This window comes from Cupressus sempervirens, chromosome 1 (genome assembly GCF_028749045.1).
Source record: "Cupressus sempervirens isolate cs-2001-9-10 chromosome 1, ASM2874904v1, whole genome shotgun sequence".
Taxonomy (NCBI): Eukaryota; Viridiplantae; Streptophyta; class Pinopsida; order Cupressales; family Cupressaceae; genus Cupressus; species Cupressus sempervirens.
This window is the reverse complement of record NC_143118.1, coordinates 320608863-320617721: the sequence shown is the minus strand read 5'-3', so window position 1 is coordinate 320617721 and position 8859 is coordinate 320608863.

Here is an 8859-nt window from a genome sequence, read left to right as displayed (position 1 = left end):
GAGCAATTCTCAATACCGGGAGATCCTCGGCTGGAGGAAAATAAAAAGCAAGGTACATTATGGTTATCTCTCCCTCTACAATTCATCCACCCTGTTGAATTTATCATAACATATTTTACCTATGAAGGAAGATATTCCTAGTTGCATGCTGTTCATTTCAAAATTCTGAGTGGTTTGCGGCATGGGGATTGTCCTATAAATCTTCCAAGTTTCCTTTATAATATCATCAAAAGGCAAGCTACCTATGTACAACAAGGAAAAACCTAGTCGGTATCCTACCATTGCTTGATTAGGGCTATATTTGAAAAGGAGTTGACTAGGCAACACTTGGGAACATGGGATGATTTTGTAAAGCTAAGGTCAGAGGGACCTAAAAGGGGTGGACCTAAAGGGAAAGGAGTAGGGATAAGAGAGAAAACTGCTGTAGGAGTTAATAAAGTAGTATATAGAATGGCTTAAGGAGCTTTAGCTTCTACTTCTACACCTAAAACTGCAAAGAGAAAAATTTCAATCGTAGAAGCCTCAACTTTTAGGAAGAGAAAATCACACACAGTTGTCGTAGAGAAAGGTTCAGAAAAAGTATCTCCAGTATCACAAGAACCTGCACTTAACCCAAATAAAGGGAAATCTATTGATAAGGGCAAGAAACCAATTTCTACTCCACGGCGAGTCACCAGAATGTCTGGGGTAAATTTAAGAACTGAACCTCCTGCACCACCTACTGAACCTCCTATACCACCTATTGATATTGAAACTCTAGTACCTACACCTGCATAGTCACCAGAGCACACAACACCTACTCTTGAACATAAAAATGATCTTGAGGAAATTCTTGCAAAACCGAATAGCCCTATTAATGTTGATAGTGACACAGAGTCCTCAGAAGAAATAGTGTTAGGATTTGAACAACTAGCGGGGGAAACTGATAATCTACCATCAGAAGAATATCCATCTATTGCACAAGAAATGGTTCAAGAAATTGTTGAAACATTTCAAGATAAAACGACTATTGCACCCTATCCTATAGCCATTGCCCCTTCAGAAAAAGTTGATAACACTATTGCCTGTCAAAATAAAAGCTTTGCTGAACATCAAAATTCTCAGGATGACAGTGCTACTGACCACCATCATCCTGAGCACCGCCTTGAAGATTATAGACCTATTGTTCATCGTCATACACCACCAAACATTTCCACTCTGTTAATAGCTAGCTTTAGTTTGTACCAACAGTTTCAATGGGAAAAAGCAAACTGGGATTTCGAGAAGAAGCAAATGCTCAGAACTATCAGGTAACAAGCACAACAAATTGAAGAAAAGGATAGTGAAATTATGATCCTGTAACAATGTGTCACAAAAATTACAGAGCTCATTCCAAAGCTTGTAAATTGTAGGTCCCCATCTCCAGTTTACACACTGTTCCTAAAAGAGCAAATGATTAATTTTTAGTTGTCTCAAATTACTCAGGGGTTGAACCCTTCCTTACACACTCCCCAGGAATTTTATGCAACATCCAATTCAGTTCCGATGACTCTACAGAATCTCCTATGTGAATTATATGTTCATAATCTTGCTGTACCAAATGATAAAGATTGGAATTCATTGTTATATGTGGGAGATGTATAGGTTAGGGCCGTTATGTCATGGATGAAAAACGAGATCAGTTGAGAGAACCAGGCTGCTCCCTATAGGGAAAAAGAAATGTTTGAACCATTGTACATTCAACCAAAAATACAAAACACTTACAGAGTATTCTTCAATTGGATTTCTGTTAACAATAATTGAAGTGCTGCTGCCAAAATCCACCCTATCCACGAACAAGCATTTCTGGATTGGGAGCAGCATTGTTCTGCAAATGCCCCTGATGCTATACAAGCTTCTCTTCAAAGATGGATTCGATTGCCAGAAGACCTGAAAAATAGGGAGTTGCACTCTCCCCAAAATCTGGAATTAGCCATCAGTAGGATGCCCAAGTATCTGACGTTGGGAAGAAATTAGAAAAATTATTGTGTACCTCTTTGTTTCCAACTGCCAATACTTTTGCATCCTATGCTTGGAAAATATGATTTGTTTGCTGAATATAACATGACTACTGAAGAACAAAAATGGGAAAGGTTGAAACAAAATCATGGATATTTCAATTACAGAGTTCATGAATCAGGGGAGAAAATCGCCAATGACCTCAGATTGTGGATGAGGATCAGAAACCTATAGATGCTGAAGGGACCAGCCTCAGGACGGTTGGGGGGAAATATGATGACATGAAGAAATAGAAGTTTTATTAGCCCTTTTTGTGAACATTTGTCTATAACATACTGAACTTTATCATCCTTTAGTGTAAATGTTTTGAACTTTTGATGTATAAAGTATGGACATAAGGGCATAAAATGATAATCAGAATTATATTTAAAAAGGGATTCATTTTGTGGTAAAAATCTTTCTTCATGAATGTTCAATATGGGTAGATCTTCCTACAACTGAAGAGATTGAAAAAATTGTTAGTTGAATAATTAATGCCTTTTCTTTATAAACTAATAAATGAAAATAAATGTTTGCAGGAAGTCTTGTGTGTATTAAATGTTGATCGCAGGATACAAGTTGAGCGAGAGTTAAACAAACTATGAAGGAATAACGCTAAGGCATTAATGACATTAAGGAGAAGCGTTATGACACTGTTGCAGCTAGAAGACTTGGCGACAAAGTTAGAAGGGACCTATTTTAATGAATAACAAAGCGAGACCTGATAAAGTGGCTGAGCAAGGAAGCAAGCATCAAAGCAATCAGTTAAACATGCAACACACAATACCTGGATTCCTAGAAAGCTGTTTGAAGACAGATAAAAGAGAAAATCTAGCATTTGCTATGATTTATATTTGCGGGGAATTTAAGGGATAATTAATGTCTTTTAGATTGCATGTTTGCAGTCTTAAGTTGTAACTGACTTTCCTTCATGAGAAAGTCGTAGTTTTAGGAGTTTTTTGTTCTTCCCTATAAATAAGACCTCGTCTGTATCTATGAGGATAGGTAGTGAGTAGACAGACAGAGTTGATAGACATCTTATCATTTTTCCAAGTTATTGTAATATTGCATATTGGATGAATACATGCCTTTGCTGAGTTTCTACATTTTTATCTGATTTTGTCTTTCCTTCATTCTTTCGTGGGGGCCCATGTAGAAGGTGGAGTTTGCTTTAGTAAGTAGAAGTTAAACTCAATTTTCTAAGTTAAAGTTAGAACTGCTGTTCCTGCAGCCACTGAAAACAGAACCAGTCACTATTCCTGCAGCAGTAGGTGCATAGATGTATGGCTAAATACTTATAATTTCCTTCCAAGTATTTGATAGTTGTCTTTCCTTTGGATAAAATAGATTTCCTTAATGGTTAATGCATTCAAAGTAGTAATGAGTTTTAGTAAAAACTAGAGCATATACTTTGCAGACATCATCTCAAGTTCACGCTCCTAGATTAACATTTAATGAAAATCAGCATAGTACTTTGGTGGTAAGGGATGCCCAATCCTACAACTAAAAGGGTGTTATATTCATTAGATAGGAAGAAGGATAAGAATACATTTACCAATGAGATTAGTGAAGAAAAACATATTAATAGTTGATTTACCACTTATTGGAAGCGTAAGATGACATGATTCCTTCTATAGATAGGAATAAATTAAGAGGTCAGGATAACACCATCCTTGATCATGGGTAAGGGATGACCTTATCCGTTACTTGGTCTAGAAACTGTTGAATGGAGGCTGAGATGTATACTCTAGGCTACCAATTTTTTTAATTTATTTTTATTGAAAAGTATTGGGTTAGGGATGACCTTTTAACCACAAGATGTCAAATCTTGGAAATGAATATGAATCTAAAAAGAGATTCAAAAGTGATTCTTATATATGTGCTTTAAATTTTGCTCTAAATATTTACTTGCACATAATAGAGAGGGATGATTGGTTGTTGGGAGGGGCTTGTCTTCGTCAAGCCTCAGTTGAGGAGGCAACCTTAAATTCAAGTAGAGTTAAATAAAAGAAATTTAGCATGTAGTAGAAGCATATTTACAAATGTAGAATATCATAGAAATGTTGATGCAACTATACTTAATTTTTGATTAAGTATGTTAATGCAATAGCCTTGACTCAACACAAAACCAAAAAGAAAATCACGTAAGGCAAAACCTCATGTATGAATGTGCTTTGAATATACCTCAATGAATAATGATTTTTTTCAATTATATCTTCTCTTTCATGGAAAAAAACCACAGTGAAGCTAGATATAGGAGGAGGAATGCATGATGCATGATGAAGAGCATTAATGCTTGAACAAAGAAAAACTTTCTTGCTTGGAAATCCTTATGCAATTGATTTATTTCTTGAACATGGATAGATTGTTAATATAATTTATTGCTTGTGTATATGCAATATGCATAGATAAGGAGATAAGGTCTTCTTTTATAACAACTCTTGAATAAGCATCGATAAGGGTCGAATAAACTAAGTGATAAAAGCAATATTTAATATCAAGCCCAAGATTTCTTTAGGAAAATCACATAGGTAAGGAATGAGGTCATCCCTAACCACCTGGATAAGGGATGACCTCATCCATGAGTTGGAGATGAAAGGGCCCATTAATGGGCTCTAGATCTAAGAAATATTGCAAGATCAAGGAAAACTAGTGACATATGTGGGGAAAACAGTCACAAATGCATTTAAAGATTGATTTATGTTCTTAGGAGAATAAAAGGGAATAAAATCATGTTAATTGGTGTCAAGATAGAGTATTAAGAAATATTGGAAGAATAAAGGACCTTAATTTAAGTAATTTAATGCAATATGAGGTTATAATGTACCAAACCACACTAAGAAAGTGCTTCTATTTTAAGTTGGTACATTTAGCACCACTTTAGTTGGAGTATGAGGCAAGTCATACTCATGATAAAAGAAGAGAGAGAAGAAAAGAGGGAGGAATGAGGTGAAAAACTACAAAGAACTAGGACATTACAAGCCTAAGGATACAAGCTTCCAAACTAAGGATCCTAGCTCCACATCCATGCACAAGAGCATGAAAATAAAACAAGAGTTACAAAAGGGGTTAGCACTAAAAAAAAATCAAAATCAACTAGTGAAAGGGGCCTTGATTAGAAATGTCTCACCCAATAATATCATTTTGATAAAACTATTACAAGAGCATAGGTGATCACCTAGGAAAAATAAGAGCATCACCATTGATAATATTAACTATATAAATCTACTACCATGATAGCTATAAAGAAAGAGAGAAAGAAGTGATTACTTCACCTAGTAAGATTTGTGTGTTTTACTGTGAATAACCACAGGGATAGGATTCAATAATCTAGAGAGATTGTGTGCCTAATAGTCAATCCTATAAAGGGGGTAGGATTGAATAGTCTTATAGGTTTGTGTTCTTGGTAGTCAATCATATAAAAGAAAAAGATGGGATCAAATGGTCTAGTGGGTTTGTATTTCCAATGGTTAATCTCATAAAACCTTGTGTCTCCTAATGGATTTATATGTGTTTACATGTGTACACCCCACAAATCAATCAATGTGCCACCATGACGATTATAAATGCTATGATAGGTCAAAATATCTAGCAAGTTGTGTTATGGTAGTCGACTAATTTAAAATATGAGATAAGGGAGAGTAACTAACACCATAAAGTTGTGTTATGCTAGTGTATTCCATTTATCATGCTTGAAATAAACCAAAAAAATATGTTATAAGGATTCTATGTATGCCCCTACCTTAACATGGAAAATAAAGTTCTTATTTTGGCATCTAAGGAATTCATGAATAGGGATAAATCAATTTCAACATCAAGGCACTTCCACAAACAACACTTATCCCAAGCTAAAGAGGTCACAACTCTTATGATGCCATGAAAGGGAAGAGTCAAACGAGATACTATGAAATTAGTAAAAATCATCCTTGTGAAGGATAAAACATTTTTTAGGCTCCAAGATAAGGTATATTCTACCATGGAAACTCAATTACAAATGATGTAAGATTGGATTTCACATGATAAACAAATAACACTTAACCAAGGGAGAAGTGGATCCTCAATAGAATGAGAGAGATGGATATGATACCCTTACTGCCAAAGTGTAGGAACAAGAGTAAAGGGAACCTGTTATGATACTAGCAAAGTGGATCACGCATAATAATGAGCTCCCAACAAATAGGCTGTCGATGTTACTCAACATGGAGAAATATAATAGGGTCTTAGATGTTATTTAGATAAATTAGGGTTGAAATAGAACTCATTGTGAGAAGATATGTAGATAACCTCATTATCAACAAGTTGTTTAATTTATAATATAAAGCTTGACAATCATTAGTAGAGTGATCATAATAGTAATGATACATGCAAAATAGAAGATTCACAAGATGTGGCCTTAGTTTCTTTTTGTATTTAGGTATAGTAATCATATTAGTAAAAATAATACTTGATTAATGGGAGATATGTTAGATGATGAAAGAGAGGACATGGACAAAGAATGAGATTCAAGACTTTATTGTACACACCCTGAATGATATTGGTGCTATTTGTGGGTGCTTACAAGGATTGAATCATAGTCCTTAAGAATTCTCAAGTTCCCCATTACCTAAAGGGAATATGAATTCCTTGTTCATATTTACCTCATCCATTCCCTATGAATCCATTTTTTTTAATTAATGATAATCATGAGCATAACAGGAAGCCATATCAAAAGAAAATAGTGGAGCTTCCTTAGTCATCATTTCATCACAACTAGGTTTGAGAAATTTATTTGGAGTAGAAGCAACAAAAAAAAATGTTACTAGGATTTTTAGAAGGAGGATTCATTTTAGATTTTTTTTTTAGATTTGGATTGCATAAATTGAAGGTCTGAAACTTTCTATTCTCCAATAAAAGTTGGTGTTTAATCTAAGGATTGAAAATCATTATCTAAAAGAGAACTAGAGGAAGGAGAATCATTGTTATATTCTTGAGCTTGTTTTTCCTCAATTGACATATGAGTTTCATGTGATTTAGAATTCAAACTACTATTTAGTCTATCATCTATATAAAGAGTATAAATCACATTATTATAGATAAACTTGAATTTTTGATGAAGAATGGAAGGAATAACATGCATTTTATGTAATGAAGATATAAAAAAAAGAAGGTTTTAGTTAAGAGGTCTAGGAATCACATGAATAAAAATATCCAAAATAATCAAACCTACTTTAATAGGTAAGTGACGATGCCTAAGGTTTTCTTACAAACATTATCATAACCACATATAGGAACATTATTAGTTTGAATAGTTGAAAGATCGACTTTAGTTTCTTTAAGCATGTCAATACTAAAAACATTAAGCCCATACCCATTATCAATTAAGGTCCTACCAATAAGAATACCATTGATAACAATAACTACCATAAGAACATTATAGCAATCCTGAATTTCTTTAGGAGGTAAATAATCTTGAGTATTAACGATTTGAGGTGGAAAAGGGATAGCATGCATGCATTGCAAAAAGTTATTAATGTTATCTTGATTAGATAGCATTGGTGGAAGAGTGATTAAAAGTTTTTACAAGGCTTCATGGTATATAGGATATGTTTGAAGAATTTCCCAAAGAGAAACCTTGGCAAGGTTATTACATAATTTCTCTACCAAATCATACACTGTTACAAGATTTTGAGGGAGATGGGGTAGAGGTGGAATAATGGGTTTAGAAGGTGGGAGAGAAATAGTAGGTTGAGGATTATATCTTCTAAAATAGGTATGAGCCATCACATGATCATTAATGGGTTTGCAGATTTTCCTTTGATAGTTATAACAAGTTTGTTCGAACATCTCTTAATGGTAATTGTTAGCTATTTTTTCCTCTATTCAATCCATCGTTGATAACTAATTTGAGAGATCTTCAATGGGCTGGATTATTTGGTGGGTTAACACGTCAATTGGCATTGCATGTTATCCCATTGCACTATTTTGCAGAGGTCACTTTGGCACCCTGCGATATAACAAAAGTTGTTGATATGAGATTGTTTTGAAGTGAAGAATCTATAATGAAGCTATCATTATTTTGTCAATGATGTCAAACCTACTACATGCTAGTGAGATAATTGCTTTTTGGTCTAAAAGCTATCATTTAGTTGAATGATAACAATAGCACCTAGAGAAATGTTGAGTTATTTGGTATGTAAAAGAAGCACTAAAATCAAGTAAGACATTGATACTATAGTGTATTGTTTATTTACTTAAAGTCTAAAATGAAAGATTACCTAGAAAAAGATCAAGTAAGAAAAGTGTCTACCAAGCCTTGCTGAGCAGTTAATGCAAGCCAAGCAAAAATTAGTATAAGCTGAGTGAAAATCAAGAGTTTTCGAGAAAAGATGAAAAAAAAGTCAAGCCAAGTGAATGTTAGTATATGCTGAGTAAAGTTTAGTTGGTTCCAAGCATCAATAAACTTCAGTGTTTGCTGAGTAAATTTGATCTAGCCGAAATTCCTCAAATATTTAACAGAAACATAAGAGAGAAAGAACCCAAAACTAAATATTAAAACTCCAAATTATTCTTTATTCATCTTTCCAATTCTCTCCCTCCTACAATGAGAGGAAATACAAATCCAAAATTACCATTTTTGACAATTTTTTCATAAAACTATTTTTTGCCATTTTTAGTAATTTTAAAAAATAATTCAAAAAAGCTAAAATTTTTCATGAAGCCTCCTAAAACTGAGATAAGATGAACTACCAAATAACATTTGAAATTGGAAGTAATATTTCAAGGTTATTGATAAAAATGAACTTTCCAAAAACTAAGAAAAGCGTTAAAAGCTTTAAAAAAACTACTAAAAGATCATGCATCTAA